The 21,882-nt window shown below is 50.1% G+C and overlaps 1 protein-coding gene across 6 annotated transcripts in view; it reads right to left on the bottom strand.

The window, feature by feature from the left end:
• The window catches only part of LUZP1 (leucine zipper protein 1), a 48,368-nt gene extending 28,365 nt beyond the window's left edge, over positions 1-20,003 (bottom strand). For all 6 annotated transcript variants that reach the window (XR_012653122.1, XR_012653123.1, XM_075047757.1 and 3 more), the window contains exon 1: positions 19,877-20,003. The gene's annotated coding sequence lies outside the window, so the exon portion shown is untranslated. The remainder of the gene's footprint in view (positions 1-19,876) is intronic.
• Between the last annotated feature and the right edge of the window lie 1,879 nt (positions 20,004-21,882).

Below are 21,882 nucleotides of genomic sequence, written 5' to 3'. Positions count from 1 at the left end.
CATTAAGCAGCAACTAGACAAATTGAGGGATTTTTCTATGAAAGTCATACATGCAGAGACAGGGACCCACTCCTAGCTCAGCAAGTCTCAGAGCCAAAACTTGGAGGTTGGGAGAATCCTCTGGCCTGCATCGTTGCACACTTCCCCTGTCCCTATCCTCCTTTCTGGGAGTCCATTTCTAGCCATTGCTGGACATGGGATATGGGGTAGGTAAACCTTTTTTCTCATCCAGTAGAGCTCTTACCATCTTCTTGGGGCTCTTGTACTGTCCCATCCCAAACACCTATCCAAGTCAGATAGGACTAACACTGCACATCTGACAAGTCCCACACTACAAATGGGCTCAGTACCCAAAAGCATAAACCCACACAATCATCTACAGAGCTGGGAAAGGCATCCCTGGTACGATATACCTAATAAGATCAGCTTCCAGTACTCATAATCATCTCTGAATCATTTTTTTCATCAGGTGTAGGCAGTTTTAACCTTCACATTCTTCCTAGCATTATACCTGAAAACCATATGGGCACTGATATATCCCTCTTGGCATGAAAACTATAGGGTATTATATGTTTCTCTGCACCCTGTCTGATACAGAGTATACTCCACTTTCCTTAACAGAGTGGTGGAAGGACATCCCAGCCAACTCCTTTGCAGGAACACTCCTTTGATTGCTGTGAGCTTTCCTGGCCAAAAGCCTGGCTCAGCCATTCAGATGTTTCCACATGGATCCCTACAAACCCTGCAGAAATTGGGGATTGCTCCAAAAGCCCTCCCAAGAAAATGAGTTCATGGACCCAGTAGCACAGAAAACTGGTTATTCTTGTGACTTTCTTCCTGGAAGAACTCAATCAATTAAGTTTTTAAGTGCTAAAACGAAAGCTTTTTAGCTCCCTTACACCCACACCAGAACAGCTTGGGGAGTTGCCATAGCTACTGACTGCCTTGAACCACTGCAGCTACTGAACCATCTGTTTTCTGCCTTGGACAGAAATGAAAGGACAGACAGGCAACCAGACTGTGTGTGTGCCTGCCCAGCCTTGGCACAGAAATGCAATTCAGCAAACTCCCAGCAGATCTCAAAAGCTGGGACAGAGCAGAGTTTTGGAAAAAGGAAGCATACAGGCCCAAAAGAAGCTACACTTCATGCCTGCACCAGTGTCTGAGGGCCAAGACAGCAGTGTGGCTGCAGAGCAAATCCATGTGGGGATACTAAGCAGAAAACAACCCCCTAACATCTCCCAGTGTGCTGTTCAACAGTGCAATTACAGAACAACGGGATACACCTCTCATCCCCACCCACACAGTCCCAGCTATCCCCAGTGTTCAACGTGACAGTGCATGCTCCTAGCTTTCTAATGCATGCCCCAATTTTTTTTTTCTTTAGGACCAGCAGGGCTGCTGTCCTCATAGTTTGAAGTGTATTTCGGAAGAAAGCAGCAGCTCTGCTAATCATCCTGGAGTGCAGGGTCCAAGGCTGCCTGCTGCTGCCAGGAAGCAACTCTGAAAGCCACAGTGGCATGTTTGATTCACCTAAAAAAGGCTGTAGGGCATCACACTGAACCCCAGCCCACTGCTATTGGACTTCCCCAGCAGCCCTGACTGGTCTTTTGATGCACTGCTGCACACCTAGTCCCATGGCCTATTTTCAACATTTTTTTGGACATCCCACCAAAATAAAGCAGCATTTGAAAAATCTGTTGCCACAGCAATGGCTCTCTGGCCCTCAGACTGTACAATAACACTCCAGAAGGAAGCTGGCACTTTCCAGGTTTTTTGAGCTAGTCTGCCCAAGGAGGTACCCTTTGATAGTATTTGTTCAAGGATTCCCCCAGGCCCTCTTTCTTCTGCTGCCTGTTGGTCACAAGGTTTGCAAGTTGTCTTTCCTGAGGTCCATGATCTGATGAAAACACGAGTTTCCTTGCTTGCGTTGCAATTTGGATTCCTACACTTTGTTCTGCTTCAGCCATTTAAACAAGTACTGGGTCTGTTGCTGCTTGCTCAGGGATGTTCCAAACCGTCCTAACACTGCAGCTGCTGGAGCAGTGTCTGCTGGCTGACTTGGATCAGATGCCTTCTCACTCTCAGCTGCATATTCCCCCCTGCTACGCACACTCACCACTCCTATCCCACACATTCATGCAGGACTTATCTAGGCTAAAGTTAACCTCATTAAGGTAAGAAATAGTGGACAGAAAAATGTTTGTCCCAGCACAAAGGAGTACAAGGTATGAACAAGGGTGAAAGTGAGCAGCACAGGAGCAAGGAAGGAAGAAGCAGAAGGCGGCACCATTTCTCCATCAGTGAGACTTCCGACTGCACACAGCTGCCAGCAGCATTTCTTAAGGAAAATGGTGACGGAGCTCTTATTAGCTCCCACCTACATAAGCAGTTCAGCAGAAATGGGTTTACCTCCAGCAAGCTTCCTGGATCTGCACTTCAACTTTGAACTCACACCTTCCCAGAGAAGCTCATGCCCCCACGTGACACCAGCAATGCAGGACCTGCCCTCGGTGCCACCCCACATCCATGCATTCCTCCACCACATTAGTAAAAGCAGCTGAAGACACTCTGAGCTCGGGGTCATAGAGACAAAGGCTAACTTTGAAGACCTATGTAAGGACCTTCCAAGTCTCATCAGGGAAAGGACAGATGACATTCAGTGTAGATCAGCATTATGTTACAGACATGGAAAAAAAAATCCTAACTTTACATGTAAAATAGCAAGCTTTCAGCTTACCACAACCATTCAGAAAAATACCAGCTCATTGTTCCACAGTGGTCAAAAATCAGGTCTAACACTATGAGTTACTAGGAGATAAGTACAGCACAAAAAAAGGAAAACATTAATTTGCCACTGTATCAACCCACTGTGTGCCAGAATCTCCAAAGCTGTTTGCAGTTCTGGTCCCATCTCAGCCGCTGCTGCCAGCTAGAAAAGATATGAAAAGATGGTCAAAAGTATGATTTCTGCAGAGGAAATCACTGACAAACGAGAACTGTTTAACCTGGAAAATGAAATGACCTAGGAGGAATATGACAGATCTATAAAATTATGAGTAGCTTGGAGAAGAGGGATATGATCAAACGTTCACTGACTTTGCAGTCACAACAAACAAGGAGAGATGCTGCTCCTCATGGCATGCAGATAAGCTGTTGGACTCTGCCAGAGGATGCTGTGGACACTAAAAGTTTCCATGGGTTTGGGGAAACAGATAAAGTAACACCACAGATGTCTTTTGAGGGTTAGTAAATCCACAGAAGCCACATCCAGCTCTGTAAGTGCCTGTGCCACAAGGGGCCAGAGGCTGGGAGAGCACACAGGAACTACTTACCGCGGTTTTCCCTGTTTCTGCTCTCTTCCCTAGGGCCCTGTTCTTGGCCACTACAAAAATACTGGGCTAGGTACACTTGTAGTCTCATCCAGGACAAATATAATGGCCTTGGGTAGGAAAGTCAAGCCCAGCTTATAATCACAAAACAAAGAAAAAAAAAATCTGTCCTGCTAGATTTGCATCAGGAGCTGGGTGAAACAAGGATTATGGCAGAGGTGGAAACCATGGATAGTGGCTCTTCATTGACAGGTCTCTGCCCTCTCTGGAAAGCCAGGCAAAGCAGCAACTATGCTTCGCTTTATGACTTTGACCAGATTTAAAAACCTTGGATCCCACATTGCACAACAGCACGGCTTGACAGTAAGGGTAAAGAATGGGTTCATCTCAGGCACACATTGGCACACGCCTGGAGGAGGGCAGAGCTACAAGGTGAAGCTAAAGCAAACCCAGCATCTTTCTCTGATCCTGAAGCTGATGCACAAGGTGACACAGGTGACCTGCTCCTGTCCTTGGTGTTTTAAATCCCAAGAGGACTGTGCATGGCTATACAACTCGAATACGCAGTCTGGGGCTGGACATGGGTAGGTCTGTGCTCACTTCTGTGTTGTTCAGCATCTGCTGTTTCAGAAGGGCTTTGACTCCACACTTGCCCAGAGGTGGAGGCCCTGCAAGGAGGCAGCAACATGTAATTTCACAGAGGCAATGTTCTGGTCTTGTGTCACAACCCAAGACAGAGTTGTCAACAGATTATTTAACAACCCAATTTGTTGTTTGGTTTTGGTTTTTTTTTTAAAGTAGGTAGTTTTGTGCCAGCCTCAGTGAACAAGACTCTGCTCATCATCAAGAGCACCATATAATCCTGCTAACTAGCCTAAAATCTGTTAAAGGAGACCGATCCCAGGTTAGGGAGGTTCTCATCTCAAAAATCAAGCTGAAGGCAGAGTCTGAAGTATGAAGAATGTAAGTTTGTGAAAGTGGAGAAAGAACTGGGACATTCAAATTCATAGCTGTGCTGGTAACTTCTTTAACCCTTGTTAAACTGGGTAACAGTTACACTGAACAACTGAAGAAGCAGTAGACATAAGGTATCTTGACTTTATTAAGGCTTCTGACACTGTCTCCCACATGGATTCCCATAAGCAGAGTAGGGAAACACAAGTCTAGATGAAACCACAATGAGCCAGAAAGCCCAGGACTCTCTGAAATTGTCCCCTGATCCAGTGTGTAAATGAGAAGCTTTCTCAATAATAAAAGAGAGATGGTAAGAACTCCTAAGGGAGGTCAGGCAAAGGTTTGTGTAGCCCAAAATCTGTCTCTGAACATCACCAGCAATGGTTGTTGGGGAGAGAATATAATAATATGACAAACAGTGATCTATCCTCTCTTATGGTTTTCCTAGCATAACCCCTCCATTCAGTCTGTTAAGCAGTCTCATTACCAGCTTGGGTAGTGGAGTGGAAAGGAGACTTGAGACAACACAGACATGCCACCAAGCTGAGAGCAATGGTGAGCCCAGAACAGAGGATAAACCTGATGAACAGAAAAAATCCTTCAGAACCCAAACCAAAACTCACCCCAGGCCAAGTCCTGCACCACAGGCAAGTGAAACACCTAAACAGGGAATGGGTGGACTCACAGTAGAAAGCAAATACAGAGGTAAGAGCAAGCTTCCACCTACATACAAGGCCATCTTTTGTGAAAAAGGCAAGTCAGGCTCTGGACACATGAAGAGAAGAGCTGTACACACAGCAGATGAAGTAATTTTTCTGTTTTTCTGAGGACTTTGGGGCCTGAGACACAATACTGTCTTCAGGGCTCAGCTATAGGGCCGCACTCTGGAGTACATGGCCACATGAAGGGATCACCAAGGCATCACCACGTTATCCAGGAATCAGCCAGAGGCAGCAGGCAGCTCCATGCTGCACTGAAGAAGCAACCACAGTGCTGTATGGGGCTCGGAGGCACAGCTCTCCTTACAAGCCACCTGTGCTGCTCCTTGCTGGCTCACTCCCATGTCCCGCTCACAGCCCACCTGTATGCAGGGCTCAGCCACCCATGGCAGAGAGCACAACCTCAGCACCGAGTGCCCAGCTCAGCTGCAGTGCCACACCATCACAGGTAGCCAAGCAGCCACTGAAAACCAAAGGTGAGCAGAGCAGCCCTTTGGCATCCCTCCCAGCTCTCCTGCACTGGGAAATTCAACTGCCTGACCTCAGGGTCCTACCCAGGCCTATCGTTGTATGGTTTGAGGAAAGAACCTGGCTTAGCTGTCTGCTTGAACAGCCCATCTCCGTGGACAGTACCTGTGTCCCCAAAACTTAGCCTTCTAAAGCTGCGTATTCAATATAAAAGGGTCCAGGCACCCTCCACAGATAAAAAAAAAAAAGAAAGTGGGCAGCACTGTCAGATAACTGTTCACTTGATCCCAGTTTGCTGCCTAAGGCTGGGTGGATGAATGGCCCTTGGAGACTGCACTGTCATCCTGCTGACCAAAGAGAGCACTTAGGGGTACACCTATATCAGCATGTGAGCCTTGCTTAGGCCTGTCCTCTGCCCCAAGGCCAACTAGTATGGAACAAGCCCCCCTGCCCTATTAAACTTGCTTTGCCTCTAAACGGGACAGCCCTTGCTAACTCCTATGCCATCCCCAGGAGATGTCTGGGAAGGTCCAGGCCAAGCCATGCCAAGAACTGTACAAACAAAAAGCAGCATTGATGATGGTGATCCATGGCTCAGGATTGTCCTCTAGCACTCCTTAGTACTAGTAGGGAAAATCTTTCTGGAACAGCTTAGACAAACAGCCAACTTTTAGCTACATTTCAGGAAAAGCACCCTGTCCTCTCTACCCACCTTGCCCTGCACTTTCTTCTACTCTCTGCACACAGGTACTCATTCTGAGCAGGCCCAGCAGGCACTGCACAGGCCCTCAGACAGATGGCACAAGAAAATAAAATGTGAACTGAATTAAAAATTATCATTCAGATTTAAATGTCTAAATTTTAATTTTTCATTAATCTTTACTAATAGCCCTTTAACTCAATAACGCTCAGCAGACATCTAGGACTAATTACTCTGATAAAATTCAATATTCAAGCATAAGCCCAGTTTTAACTGCTCTTTTGTAGTCTACTTTATAAATCATTAGCATTGCTATCCACCCACTGAACAGAACAGCCCTGCCACTAGAAAGAAACATGATCATCAAAATCCCCCAAATCAGGAAAAGTTTTACCCCAAGTCTCTGGAAGGCTGCTCTTGCTGGGGGGGGGGGGGTGTCCCCTTTTCAGGGTACACTGCTGTTTCCCTTGGCTTGTCTGCAAGAAGCTTGCCCTGGCCTAGCTGACATCTGACACAGCCTCCCCGATTCAAATTCAACACTTGCCCCACATATTGCAGATGCAGAAGACGAAACTGCTGGCACCATTTTAGGACACTGCACTGGGATGTATGGACAGCAGTGGTTCAGCAGGCACACTCAGCAGCCTGCCCTGCCCTGTGCTTGCAGCCAAAACGCACAGGGCTGAATGAAGGCTGCTATTAGCAGCAAGCAGACTTTTGGAAGGGCCCCCAAGGAAGCCAAGGAAGATGAATCAGGTTACAGGTGCCACTGCTGTTGCTCCCAGAGCAAACCAGGGTTTAGACTTGAACTGTAAACTTCTAGTGGCAGGGCTGTATCTTTACAGTAGCCTGCAGTGCACTGCACGCATGCAGGCAGTGGCAGGACTGCAGCAGCTCACATGCGTGCTCACATGCCCAGTGGCACCAGAACCACTGTATGAGTCTGCAGCTTTTGGACAAGCATTTGTTAGAAAGGGGAGAGACTAGCAGCATCCCTCAGCACAGCTAGCTGGGGAACAGCAGGGGTTAACACCGCTGGCACGAGGAATCGGTCAGCCATTTGAAATGCCTCTGGCATGAAGGCTGACCGGCTTGGGTTACACCATGCAGCCCGGCTGCAGGACTCCCCTTCACCAGCAGCATCACTGCGGGCTCGAAGCAAACCTTTCGGCACAGGGATGAGAGACTGTCTTCCATCTGCTCCTTTTGCAATCAATTAAATCCGCACTCTGCTCTAAAGCAAGACCTTGGGTGCTATTACTAAACCGAGGCTCCATCACCAGCTCGGGGTCTCTTCCAGAGGTGCTCAGGTATTCTGTGGGGAGCAGTCAGCTGAGCCGAGCCAGCCCCTCATGGGCCGGGAGCCAGCAGGACAGCAGGCAGGCAAGATGAGGCTTGACGCTCCAGCACAAAGCCCTGCCATTAGCAGTGCAGGAGCAGTGGATACCCCACCCACCCCACGCACTGACTCACAGGCGGGCAGCAACGCAGCCAAAGCCTGCGTGATTCTCCCCGAAGTCATTTGAACTAGGTGGACCTCACGTACAGCATTTCACAATGCACAGGTAAATGAAGGCTGGCTGGCTAACACACTGCAAGTAATCTCCAAATCCTTCACAGCCACCCAACAGAAACTCCCAGGTACCCTGTCCTCTGGCTATACCACAAATGTTAACTGTGATCTTGGACTGCCTTATAACAACAGGATTTTTTTTCCCTCTGAGCTCTCACCCTGCAGCTTCAGAAGATATCTTTTTTGTTCACTGGTAAGTGCAAAGTCAAATGAAAGGAGGTATTCAGGAGCTTATGTCACTCTCTTAAGTGTGATTTATTCAATGAAGACAGCTAGGTGGATTGGAAGACTCTAAGAGGAGTCTTTTGTGTTCAATTTATTGCTGAAAATACCCTCAGGTAACAAAAAAGTAAATAAAATAACATTTACAAACAGGTCACAGCCTGGATCTTCTAAGGAACACGCTGCCTTTGTGAGAGCACACTTGTAGCTGTGGGGACTTAAACACATTAACTTCAAAATTAATGCTCCATGGACAACAGGGAGGATCCAAGACAAGCTGCCAGGATGGTGTTATGACACTATGCAGTCATGCCATTGAAAAAAGCCCACTCAAAACCCTTGATGAATTTATGGACAGAGTATTTTCACCTGCAGGCTGAGCATCTCAAAAGGACAATGGGCATTTCACACACGAGACATACAGCATTGCGCCAGAAACTGGGCAAATGGGCCAAAAATGTGAGCACGTCTCACTGCACTGGCAGGCAGTGCACTACAGACCCTGCTCTGAGCTAAGAGCTGTGATGGAAGATTTGATGGTCTCCATGAATTAGAGGTCCAAGGTCTGGTGAATGGCCAGGGGATTCAGCAGCCACTGTTGGGATTCTCCTTAATGCAGAAAGAAATGGCAGAACGATACCTGGCCTCTGCTCCCTCTTCCCAGAAACAGGACAGAATTATTCCCCATTCGCTTGCATAAAGTGACTCCTTTGATTAGGGTGGGCACTGACACAGCAGAAAAACAGCCATAACTTCCCAGGGAGAAGATCATCCTGAGCATCCAGCTGCCTCCTTCAGTACACAGCTAAGAAGCTGTTTGGGGTCAGAAGTGTGGGACAGTATTTTCAGCAGGAAGGTGCTGAGCAGTACTTCTCCCACAGACAGGGCTGAATACATCACCAGCTTCAAAGTTCATCCAGCTCCTACCAGCCTCTTGTCCATGGGGCATGAAAGAGTTAAAGATGCCAACCAATTCATGACTATGATGGGAAAATTCTCAGGTTCCAAATTCTCAGTTTTATGCTGCTAGAAAACCAACAATCTTGAAATACCCTGTAATAACAAGAAAAAGGCAGTTCTACTGGGCAGCCTGCATTTGCTTTTAAGTCCACTGGTATCTAATGGACAATGGACAACAGGTACTCTGGACACAAGACAGACAAATTCTATTGCTCTTGAAGCACATGTATTCCTGCAGGCATTACAGAAGAAGCTAATGAGAGAATCTGCAGGCTTAATGCCAAGCATTAATTTATCTGAATCCCATCCTAAACGAAGATCAGAGCCAAGAGGGCATATGCTATTCTTACAGCACATTTAAGAAGGGGAGAGTAAAAAATGGAGCATAAGCCATAAATGGCAGCAGAGGGTCTCCCTCCAGCACTTTTCCAGGGCATGGCTGGGTAACCTCGCTCCCTCACATTGTTATTTATGTGTTCTTTTTCCCCTTGTACTCCCTGGACTGAAGGAAGGAAGGATGTTTCACAGGAAGGAAGGACCGCCTTGGCTGTACTGAGATGGGACCACACCACTTCCCCCACCCCACTGTTCCTTTCTACAGAGGAGGGAAGGAGTGGGAAACCCACAATTTCTGTCTCATCTTGGTTGCCAGTAAGGGGATGAAGTTAAGCCCAAATGTCACAGAACCTAGCCCAGCTCCCACTCCAAGCAGGGTTAGTGTCAAAAGCTGGAGCAGGTTGCTCAAAACTGCATCAAGTTGTAAAAATCTCCAAGGTCAGAGATGCCACAACCTCTGGGGTCCTGTTCCTGTATCAGACCAACCTCATGGTGAAAATTATTTTCCTTTACATCCAGTCAGAATTTACCATGTTGCAGCTTCCTGTACCTGGGTTGGGGCAATCCCCAGCATCAGTACAGACTAGGGAATGAATGGATTGAGAGCAGCCCTGCAGAGGAGGACTTGGGGGTACTGGTGGACGAAAAATTGGACATGAGCCAGCAATGTGTGCTCACAGCCCAGAAAGCCGACCGTATCCTGGGCTGCATCAAAAGAAGTGTGGCCAGCAGGTCGAGGAAGGTGATTCTGCCCCTCTACTCCACTCTTGTGAGACCCCGCCTAGAGTACTGTGTTCAGCTCTGGGGTCCCCTAAAAGACTACAGCAGGTCCACAGAAGGCCACAAAAATGATCTGAGGGCCAGAACACCTCTCCTGTGAAGAAAGGCTGAGAGAGTTGGGCTTGTGCAGCCTGGAGAAGAGAAGGCTCTGGGGAGATCTTACTGTGGTCTTTCAATACATAAAGGGGTGTTTATAAGAAAGACAGAGAGAGACTTTCTACCGTGGCCTGTAGTGACAGGACAAGGGGCAATGGTTTCAAACCGAAAGACAGTAGGTTTAGATTGGACATAAGGAATGTATTTTTTATGAAGAGGGTGGTGAGACACTGGAACAGGTTGTCCAGAGAAGCTGTGGATGCCCCATCATTGGAAGTGTTCACGGTCAGGTTGGACAGGGCTTTGAGCAACCTGATCTAGTGAAAGATCCACCCGACTCTCATGACACTTCAGACACCACCTTGACAGTACTGAGCAGAAGAGAACAACCTTCCCCCCTTCATCTGCCCACTGTGCTGTTACTCACGCAGCCCCACATGCCGTCACTGCCATGCTACTGATGCTTTGCTGACCCCGTCCGGCTTATTGCCATCAGACCAGCTTTCGCAGTAGAGGTGCTGTGTGCCCCACCAGCTCACACACAGCACAGCTGGGGTCCAAGGCAAAGGACTGTGCTGAGCACCCTCAGCCACATGCTGCAGCAGTCGCTGGAGGCACATAGGGCAGGGGAGGAGGGGGGGAGGAAGAAGGTGGGGGGGGGAGGAAGAAGGGGGGGGGGGGAGGAAGAAGGTGGGGGGGGGAGGAAGAAGGTGGGGGGGGGAGGAAGAAGGTGGGGGGGGGAGGAAGAAGGTGGGGGGGGGAGGAAGAAGGTGGGGGGGGAGGAAGAAGGTGGGGGGGGAGGAAGAAGGTGGGGGGGGAGGAAGAAGGTGGGGGGGAGGAAGAAGGTGGGGGGGAGGAAGAAGGTGGGGGGGAGGAAGAAGGTGGGGGGGAGGAAGAAGGTGGGGGGGGAGGAAGAAGGTGGGGGGGAGGAAGAAGGTGGGGGGGAGGAAGAAGGTGGGGGGAGGAAGAAGGTGGGGGGAGGAAGAAGGTGGGGGGAGGAAGAAGGTGGGGGGGAGGAAGAAGGTGGGGGGGAGGAAGAAGGTGGGGGGGAGGAAGAAGGTGGGGGGGAGGAAGAAGGTGGGGGGGAGGAAGAAGGTGGGGGGGAGGAAGAAGGTGGGGGGAGGAAGAAGAGGTGGGGGGGAGGAAGAAGGTGGGGGGGAGGAAGAAGGTGGGGGGGAGGAAGAAGGTGGGGGGGGAGGAAGAAGGGTGGGGGGGAGGAAGAAGGTGGGGGGGAGGAAGAAGGTGGGGGGGGAGGAAGAAGGTGGGGGGGAGGAAGAAGGTGGGGGGGAGGAAGAAGGTGGGGGGGAGGAAGAAGGTGGGGGGGGAGGAAGAAGGGTGGGGGGGGAGGAAGAAGGTGGGGGGGGAGGAAGAAGGTGGGGGGGAGGAAGAAGGTAGGGGGGAGGAAGAAGGTGGGGGGAGGAAGAAGGTGGGGGGGAGGAAGAAGGTGGGGGGGAGGAAGAAGGTGGGGGGAGGAAGAAGGTGGGGGGGAGGAAGAAGGTGGGGGGGAGGAAGAAGGTGGGGGGGAGGAAGAAGGTGGGGGGGAGGAAGAAGGTGGGGGGGAGGAAGAAGGTGGGGGGGAGGAAGAGGTGGGGGGAGGAAGAAGGTGGGGGGGGGAAGAAGGTGGGGGGGAGGAAGAAGGTGGGGGGGAGGAAGAGGTGGGGGGGAGGAAGAAGGTGGGGGGAGGAAGAAGGTGGGGGGGAGGAAGAAGGTGGGGGGGAGGAAGAAGGTGGGGGGGAGGGAAGAAGGTGGTGGGGGGGGAGGTGTGGGGGGGAGTGAGGTGGGGGGGGGGAAGAAGGTGGGGGGGGAGGAAGAGGTGGGGGGAGGAAGAAGGTGGGGGGGGAGGAAGAAGGTGGGGGGAGGAAGAAGGTGGGGGGGAGGAAGATGGTGGGGGGGAGGAAGAAGGTGGGGGGAGGAAGAAGGTGGGGGGGAGGAAGAAGGTGGGGGGAGGAAGAAGGTGGGGGGGGAGGAAGAAGGTGGGGGGGAGGAGAAGGTGGGGGGGAAGAGGTGGGGGGGAGGAAGAAGGTGGGGGGGGAGGAAGAAGGTGGGGGGAGGAAGAAGGTGGGGGGGAGGAAGAAGGTGGGGGGGAGGAGAAGGTGGGGGGGAGGAAGAAGGTGGGGGGGAGGAAGGAGGTGGGGGGGAGGAAGAAGGTGGGGGGGAGGAAGAAGGTGGGGGGGAGGAAGAGGTGGGGGGAGGAAGAAGGTGGGGGGGGAGGAAGAAGGTGGGGGGGGAGGAAGAAGGTGGGGGGGGAGGAAGAAGGTGGGGGGGAGGAAGAAGGTGGGGGGGGAGGAAGAAGGTGGGGGGGGAGGAAGAAGGTGGAAAAGAGCCCTGCTCTGCAAATCAGCTCAAAATTGAGGCAGCAGAGGAAAAAGTGAATGGAGATGAACTGTGGGTAAGGCCTTGGGAGCATGTTTCTGTTGTAAGACAGTCAGGAAAAGAAAGCTAGAGAATGGGGCTTGCCACTACTGCTGCACTGGGAAGATGCAGGGAAGGTGACCCAGGCTCAAGGAGTGCCACACGGCAATTAAGGTGCCACACAGCAATCAAGGCAGTCAACAGGGAACAACTTTTTTTTCTGCACTCAGCAGTTGCTGTTTTCCTCTGCCTGTGCCTAAAGACAGCCTCATATCCGTAGCTGTTTAACACTTGGCTATCAGGAGCTCATTTACTGTCTACGCTCTGCAGAGACTAAGATCTGGAAGAGTGCACCCCCCCCCCCATCTTCCAATCACCACAGGAAAGCGGTCCCCCCACCTCCACAGCGGGTTACAGCATTGCTCCTGCATTCACCTTCACACAGTTTCATAGCTTTCCCAAAACAATGATGATACTCTCTCTCCCCCCTTCACAGTACCTCTGTGACAGTTCATTTCAGACAAAAAGAAATGCCCTATTCCAAACTGTTCTTCTTGTTGCTACACTCTGCCCAATGCAAAAAGCTACCTGAAGGCATCATCCAGAGAATTTAAGAGCATGTGCAGGCAGTTTATAATATACTCATGCCAAATCTCACATAGAAACATCAACATCCACTTTGCACGGGATACCTTTATGCTAAGACATTAATCACACTCAACAACACTAAAAACAATACCAAACAGTAGCTATACAAAATGGTATACAAACAATGGAGTGAGAAGCTTCATTAGGATTTCTCAACTGCTCCAAGTTCAAATTCTCACCACAATGCAGTACTAACAGTTATTTATTATCACACAGGAATTATTGTTCTCCAGTAAAAACAGACATATTTCCAAATGATTCACACTACCTGAGGAATTAATGTTTTTGCAGCTCTGTTCCAGATCCTAGGTCAGGAATCTCCTTTCTATTCTGGTAAATTCCACTAAGATATCACATGTAACAACAAGTTCTTGAAGCAGTTTCATCAGATTTTCCCTTTAAGGTAACCTACTGCACTCCCACGTGAGGCACAGGCACCTCAAAGGCACAAGCAGCTGGAAGTGCTGCAGTGGAATCAGATGATCAGCACAAACTTGGAGCCTCTGCAGCCTCCTTTCAGCTTTGGAAACATATCCTGCGATTTTCAAACCAACCCAACGGGGAAGCCACAAGCCAGTGCTGTAGCTTAAAACCCAGATAATGCATATAAAAGCAATTTATATAAAAGCAATTTTGAGAATGAACGTGAAAAAGTCTGACAGATTCTGCTGCAACACGTAACGAGGGTGCAGCACTGCAGCAAAATCTGTCATTCCCAGCTGAACGATGCCGTGCTGCATGCAGCACGGTGTGGCAGAGCTGACGACACCAGGAAGCAGAGAGCTATGCTGACAGGAGCCCACACTACACAGCCTTGAGCTGTTTTAACTTTCTGCAAGCGTCTGGATTGCATGCAACAACAGAGGAAAATGTGAAAAGTAAACATTCACAGTAAAGGACTTGAGCTAATTAAAGAGTTGCTTGAGCTTATGTTCATCCTAATCAGTCATGTAGAAAGGCACATTTTCAGCTTAGGGTGAAGCTACCACTTTAGAGGTCAATTAGAACACTGCAACACATATATGAGCAGTATGGACACGGGTCTGACTACGTCACACAACAACGTGCTCACTCTTTCACCCCTATTCCACCTTTTCCTACTGTGGCACTGGCACTTCCAATGCAGCATGCTTGCTGTTGCCCACTTCTACACCATTGGAGTAGATGTGAGCGCTTGATTGGGATGACCTGATACGTGTTGCCCACTGGCTCCCAGAGTGGGAGAGATGCTGTCTTGCAGCAAAGGTGATGTGCCACTGGAAAGCACATTCCTCAGCTGGCGGGCAGGACTGCTATGCTGTGATGCAAGTCAGGCATCCCTCTTACATCACCTACCTACAGAAGCAGTTGCTTTTCTCTTCTGCCATGCAGCCTGACACATGAGCCCCAAGCTTCAGGGGTTTTGTAATATTAACCACCAAAGCTGATTCCTACTAGGGCTAAGAAAGCCTCAGTCCTCATCTCCTCTCTCCTCCTGCTCCTCTGCTTTTTCAGAGGCATGCAGTGCACACTCAAGGATGTGTGTCTGGTCTTGGCCATAATGCTGTTTGCAGGGTGTTCAAATGAAATCTGTCCTGCTACTTCTGAGCCAAACAATCACAAATCCAACCAAAGAACATCAGTTTTCATGGCAAAAAAATCTTATTTATATTCACCAATGCCCCCCCAACCATCAAGTTTGCAATTTGAAATCGCAAACCTCAAAAATGGCTAAGTTAATGAGTTAATTTGATATTAAGTGAGGTTTGATACTACAGCCTGGGCTGTACAGCAGGTCAAACTATGACTTAAAAAACAATTAGCTAAGTAAATTCAGAACTATAAATGTTTACATGCAGGGCCTAGTCCACACAGTACTGATCAAAATCATTAAAGCCTACACTTTCCCCTTCGTGACTGGAAGGGGCAAAACCACCACACATTCCTCCACAAAACAGGGGAGATGGCAAGGGGGTGGTGAGGAAGCACCCGCACTTGGCAGCACAAGTCCCTCCCTCCCCACTTCATCCTGAAGCACCCAGAAACCCACCTGTGAGAAATGTGATCTGCCCACAGAGCCAGGCCAGCCCACCCATGCCTGCTGCCAAGGGAGGATGAGGGCTGGCACCAAGCATGGCTGGGTTGTGGACAACCCATTCCCTGAGGGCCAGGGCAGTGCAGGGGATGAGGTGGCTCAGGATGTCTGGTGTTACACTGTGGCAGGCCAAGGAGGAGCAATATAGAAGTTTCCAGCTCACACGAACCATTTACACAAGCGAGACCAATGCGTTTTGTTGGAAGACCAGTGCATTTTGCTGGCCCGATTTCAATACAGCTGATCAGACCCCAGATAATACAGCTCAGAAGTTACTTTAAGAATATATTTGAGGTTTGCCCAATCCAGTGAAACTCTGAAACAGGGCCAAAATTGTTGGGACTTAATAAACACAGGAACTTTTCCACTGAAGTCCTCTAAATGTGGTGTCTGTACTCCTGCTGCCCAAACCTGGGCAGCACTTTGTGTGAGCAGGACCTTTGCAAAGGCAGCACTTCCAAAGTCACCACGGAAGCAAGGTGGTGGCAGAGATACAAACACAGGCAGCAATGCTTAATATGCTCTGGGCATGCTATCACTGCGCAAGTGACCCTCACAGACTTTGGACCAGATCCTCAGACTGAAGTTTTACAGCCATTTTTAGGTGGCCCTGCACTGCGCCTGCCCCCTTCTAGCCCCACGCTCCTCTCTCCTGGCCAGACAAAAGCAACCCTGCAGCCAGGCTGCGAATTAGGCAGGGTTAAAGGGGATGGGTGGGAGGCTGATGGTTAATTTTTGCCCACATTAGCTCCCTCCACAGGGCTGCAGGCTGCGTGGAGTTTGCGTCAGCTGGGGTAGGGCTGGAAAGGGCATCCAGAGGAGAAAGTGGCCAGGACGAGAGGAAAGGCAAACCCATCTCCTCCAGCCACAGTGCCCACCTCCACTGATGTAGCACTTCCCAAAATCTCTGTCCCTCCTCCAAGTTGGCAGAGCTGTAGCAGCCAGCAGCAGCTCTCATCTGCCCACTGTCACACAGAAACAAACTTATCAGCTGATGTTTCCTTACACTTTATAGCTGTGTATTTTGGTAACTTTGTTCCTAAGTGAATAACTGATCCATTTAGTTCCTTGGGTTATTGATGTTGATCCTAACAGGTTCCACCATTGGCAGAGCTTATCCAACTCTCATGGCAGAGGACTGCATAGCAGGCTGATTGCTAAGTGCAACATTAAAACTCATATTTTCTAAACACCCTCCCTCCTTTCAGCCCTTTACTGTAACAGTGCATTCGCCTTTCCGGATTGTGTTTCTTCTCATAGAATTCTCAAACATTCACGAATGCAAACATTAAGTTTGCTGCACAACCACTGCAAGAAAGCACCGAAACAGTCTCAGCTCTGTTTTAGGGAGAAGGAAACAGAAACTGACTGTGCATGGTGTTCATGCCCCTGTGCATACTGACAGTGCGCTTAGGTAAGGCTGCTTGTTGCACCTGCATATCTTACTCCACCCTGGCAAGGGTTAAAGAACACAGGGCTGAACTGTGCCTTACAACCCCTTATCTGCCGAGATTTGGGCCTCAGCAGGGGAACATCACTGCCAAAACCTAAGACAAAGCCAGAGACACAAAAAGATTAAGGCCTAAATTGCCACACTTCATGTTTGATCATCTCTAAAAGTGCTGATTTTCAGGCTGCTCAATCAACCTAAACCCCACTGGCTCAACGGGAATGCCATGCCTGCAGTGCCTTCTCAGAGTCAGGGTGGTTACAAAGTCTTCTAAATCTGGATAATTAAAGGCAAACGGTTTGTGGATTTTCCACCAAACTGATTCTGTCACCATCTTTAAACCCTCAAACCCAGAGAGATGTGACTGTCTACAGGGTCTGCTGCAGTGGGTGGCCACAGTCACCACCAGGGGAAGGCTGCCTTCCCCTGTTACCCTGGCAAACAGCTGAGCTTGGACAGGGAGATGAATCCCACCATTGGTGGCTACAGAGAGATCAAATTAAAGGACTAAAAGCCCTCCAAAGATGCAGCCTGCCTAAAGCAGAGGAAATAACAGTATGGAAGGATGAAGCAGACCACCAGCACCAGGGATGCAGGAAGTGCTGGCAAGCAACACTTGCCCATCAGCTGTCACCAAGTATTTGAAAACACTCATGATTTCTACTTCACATATGCAGATTCCAAACATTACCCAAGGCAAAAGACTGTACAACAGGCCTTAGACTCATGAAGACATAACTAACAAAGCCATAACCACCACAACCAGTGCTTTCCCTTCTGATATGTTTTAAGGGTTCCTATGACCTGCATTGCACTAGTTAGTGCAAAACTTATTACTGCTACTAATCATCACCATCATGTGAATCTTCCAATGCAACTGACCTCCTAAAAAGATTATTCACTTCATTTTAGTGTAACAATTTTATCAAAATTGTCCTATTTTGTCATTTGGGTCAGTCACGCCAGCCACGCTTTCTGAAAAGCTTCCATGAGGAAGGAGGCACATATCGTCTGGTTCCTCAGCAACCGCAGCCCTTGGTGGGAAGGAAAGGTTTCGTGGAGGATGAGCATAATCTCAGAGTGCCTGTGTACAATATTACGGTAAGGTCATGCTCAAAGATGTAATCACCAACCCATTTTAACAAACAAAATAACATGGTCTAGACTGTAAGGCATGCTGGGCTTTTAAACATTACCATTTCTGGTAACAGCCACATTTGAGAGTACTCTTTTTTAAGAGCTATTTTTGTCTACACTTCCTAACTCACGTTAAATAAATAAATTCAGTAACTTATTCTCAGTTGGGCCAAATTTTCAGAGCACAGAGAAAGCCAGAGGGCTAGTGAAGATCCCACATTGCCGTAATTTATTTTGACTTCCAAGAAAGTAGAAATGGGTCAGATTGCCCTGTACTGGAATGAAGAAAACTTGCCATTTATAGGATTATGGGGAAGCTGAGGCTGGAGGGCTGCTCAGACCAGAATAGAGGCATAGGGGTTAGTTAATGGGGAACTGCCTACTCTTGAATTGCTCCATTCTCCCACACACCCTTAGCCCGATTCACTCCTGCCCACAGGAACTTTCAGCCACATGTCTAAAAGAAATACAGCAACCAGCTCTCCACGTCCTCCTCCTTCCCTGCCCTGACCAGCCCCAGCTGCCAGGGCACAATCCAGACAAGGGGGCCCCACGCCCAGGAGGGATCCTGCACCCCAGCATGACCATCGCTCCCTCAGGCCCCTCGGAGCCCTGGGGGGGGGTTGTCAGCCTAGCAGGCAGCGCCGACCGTTTTCTGCCATCCTTACCACTGTGGAGCCAACACAATGGAGGAATTATTCTTTTGCAAGTGCCGCGTACGCAAATCGGCCATGGAGCATGCTGCCCCTGCCGAAACACGATGGCTGGCCATGGGCTGTGTTAACTGACCAAAGCACACAACTGTTAGTTTTGTACTTGCACAGAAATGCTGAGGAACACTGTCCCTCCTCACTATCCAGCAGGCCAGATGCGTATCTCTGCCAAGAGACTGTAGGCACGTGGTAACTGCATTTTTTCCCTAAACTCTGAATGCCCGAGACTACTCCAGAGTTGTAAAAATACTTCCCCCCCTTTCACTGTCATTGCTGTGTGGTACTGCTTGGAGAGGCGCTTGCCAGCCGAGGTGGCTCTCAGCTAAAGACTTGATAAGAAACAACCCCAATGCAACGCTCACTGCAACGAGGAGCACTCTTTCCTGTGATTTTTTGTGCAAGATTTTAACAGAATTTATGCACCCATTAAAATCTAATTCCACTGTGTCTAACTCGAATGTGCTGATTACTTGAGACGGTCACTTTAACTTGTGTTTAATTGGTTTAAAGGCTTCAGATGAAGCATTAGAAGAAAAAAAAAACAACGCAGAATTGCAATGAAAGCCCAGTCACCAAGGACAACCACCAAGGGTCTGCTATTCCGCTTGCTTTGCATACCAGCACGTGGGACACCTGGCAAAGCCAAATGTGGTACTTTTAAGAAATTTTATGACGAAAAAAAGGTTCCCTCACGACAGGGGAGCAAAGAATACTAAAGTGATTAACAAAGGCAGAGCATCAGAAAAGCTCACATATAAAAGGGAGAATATTATTAATTATATGACAAATGTGGGTGGGCTGGGGAAAGAAGGGAGAATTAAAAAAAAATAAGCAACAGGAAAGGGAGTATGTGGCTGCAGCAAAGGAAAAAAAAAAAAAAAAAAAAGGTTATTCACAGAAATCCCATGCTTTGAGCGCCTGGAAGCCTCCAAAATCTCAACTACGCCAAAATCCAACGATGCACACCGACGGGTTTAAGAGCTTCCCTGAAGGCAGCTCGCAGCAGTCCCTGAGGGACCGTGCCCTTCCCGGGCGGGGACCGGGCGCTGGCGGGGCCGCTCTCCGGTCAGGAAAGCGGCTGTTCCGGTCACGTCGGAAGGAGCCCGACGGCGGCTCCATTTCCGAGCGGGAGCCGAGGCCCCGGCGGGCGCCGCAGGGCCGGGTCGCCCGCGGTGTGGCGGCGGCGGGGTCCCTGCCGCCGCCACACCGCGGGCGACCCGGCCCTGCGGCGCCCGCCCGGTCAGGGAAGGCGGTCTGCTGTCCGCGGAGACAAAGCGGATGCCTCGAATTCCTCCCCGCCCCGCCGGTCTGGCGGTGCTGCGGCACCCCCCGCCCGCACCCTCATCGCCCGCCTCTGCCTACCTGGGCAGCGGGAGCAGCCGGGCCTCCCTCCCGCCCACGGCGCGCTCTAGCCGGCGGGACAGCCCGGGCTTGGGCAGCCGCAGCCCGCGGGGGGCTCCGGGCTCGGGCGGCGGGTGCGGGCGCTGACAATGAGGGGAGGGACGCGGTACCGGGCGGTGCTTGACGTCAACGGGGGCGGGGGCTGCCGGGCCCGGCCCGGACGCGGTGCAGCTCCGCGGCGCCCTCCCCCGGCTCTGGGAGAGGGCGGTGAGGGAGCGTCGGCCATTTTGGGGGGGGAACGGGTGGGGCCGCGCTCGGCGGGTGGTAGGCTTGCGTTAGCGCCGAGGGGCTGCTGCCTTCCGAAGGGCCCCGGAAGGGAAACGGGGAGGCTGGGGAGGGGGCGAGCAGCTCGCCGGGGGTGGGTGTCGTGGGACGGCTGCGGGACAGAGCGCAGGGTGCAGGTCGGGGCCCTCTGATGACTAGGTTCACGGTGGGTTTGTGCGCGAGAGCCCTCCAGACCGAGTCCCTCGGTGGTTCCTCGCGGGGCTGCCACCAGCTCGGGCTCTGCCGCCGCCTCAGGGCTCTGGAGGGGCTAGTGGCGGGGTGGGCACTGCCGGTGCCTTCGCAAGCGCTCCCTCCCTGCCCGCTAACACCAGGCATCTACCAGAGACCTGTCTCCCTAAGAACAGGGCAGAGAGCCGTATGCCAGATGGCACTGGACACTTGTCCTCCAGGGCATTCCTTGCATCTCCCCTTCCGTGTCATCTCTTGCAAAGTTTGGGACTTGGTGTTGAATCAAGTGGGGACCCAGCTATGGTTGTTTCCACATCTGGTATGTGCAGCCCAAAGATGTTCAGATGGGATCAGAGACAAGAGACCTTCCAGCAGTAGCCGGGAAAAGCTGCTCAAAGTGTTACTCGGCTGTAAGCAAAGCCACAGGACTCAAGTGATGCTGACCTGGAGGGTGGTACAGCGATGAACACAGAGGAGCTATGGGTCAGTGCTGCAATTGCCCAGCTGAGTCAATAGAGAGAGGATCCAGTCAGCAGCTGGTGAGCACTTCCAGCCTCCAGGCCATGCAGCTGGACCAGGCAGTCGTAGAATGCATCATCCCCTTTTGCCAGTAGGTATGTTAGCTGAAATTGTATTTCCAGTGCTGTTTTATTTCAGACAATGCCAAAGGAAGATGCTTCGATCGCTAGATGATTTGACTTGTAACACTCTGATAGAATATTGTCCATGGTGTCATACTGAGTTAAAATATTACTCTTTGGTCCTGTTTCCATAGCACAGTCTGAAATATACTTGTTCTGAATGAAGTATCAACACTTTAAAGTGAATTTCCTAGGTTTACAGCCAAAGTCCAAGCTCACACAAAGATACAGAATGAACAAGACCTTACGTGTAGACAAACTGAGGAGGGCTCATGTACAGTCATTCTAACTGGGGAAAGTATATTTCAGGAAAGAAACTCCACCTGCACACCAGCATTCAGCAGCAGAGGCACATGTTACACGCGCTCTACCATGCAACCACATTCAGCAGTTTTTTGGTTCTCTGCTTTACAGATGCCACTTCTAATTTCCAAACTGGTAAGAGGGAGGTTTGCTAATACAATGCCAGCTCTTGAAATCCATCTAGCAATGGCACAGCTGGGATAACTGGGAGGTGAAATGGAAAAAAAAGGTAGGTTTTTATTTCAGCATGTGCTAAATGCGTGTGCTTCAAACTTGTCAGGAGCAGTGTACATTAGAGCCTAGGGTGCCTTCCATGTGCTTCTTGGATTTGCTGTGCTGGGAGAGGAATGGGGCTGTGCTTGGGTACTTTTTTGTAGAGAGTTTATGGTGAAACTCATTGCTGCAGTATGATATTGGCACCAGAGATTCCTGAGTGTTTCAAAAGAACATGAAACAAATGAAGGGAAGAAAATTCTGTCAGGGGCTGCCAGGGAATCACAACAATGCCTCCTCTGGCTAAAGAAGAACGTGAAGAGATGTTGGGAAAGTGGTGTTATATGTTTGGCATAT

This window comes from Buteo buteo, chromosome 16, assembly GCF_964188355.1.
Source record: "Buteo buteo chromosome 16, bButBut1.hap1.1, whole genome shotgun sequence".
Lineage (NCBI taxonomy): Eukaryota > Metazoa > Chordata > Aves > Accipitriformes > Accipitridae > Buteo > Buteo buteo.
This window is presented reverse-complemented; position numbering and strand designations above follow the sequence as displayed.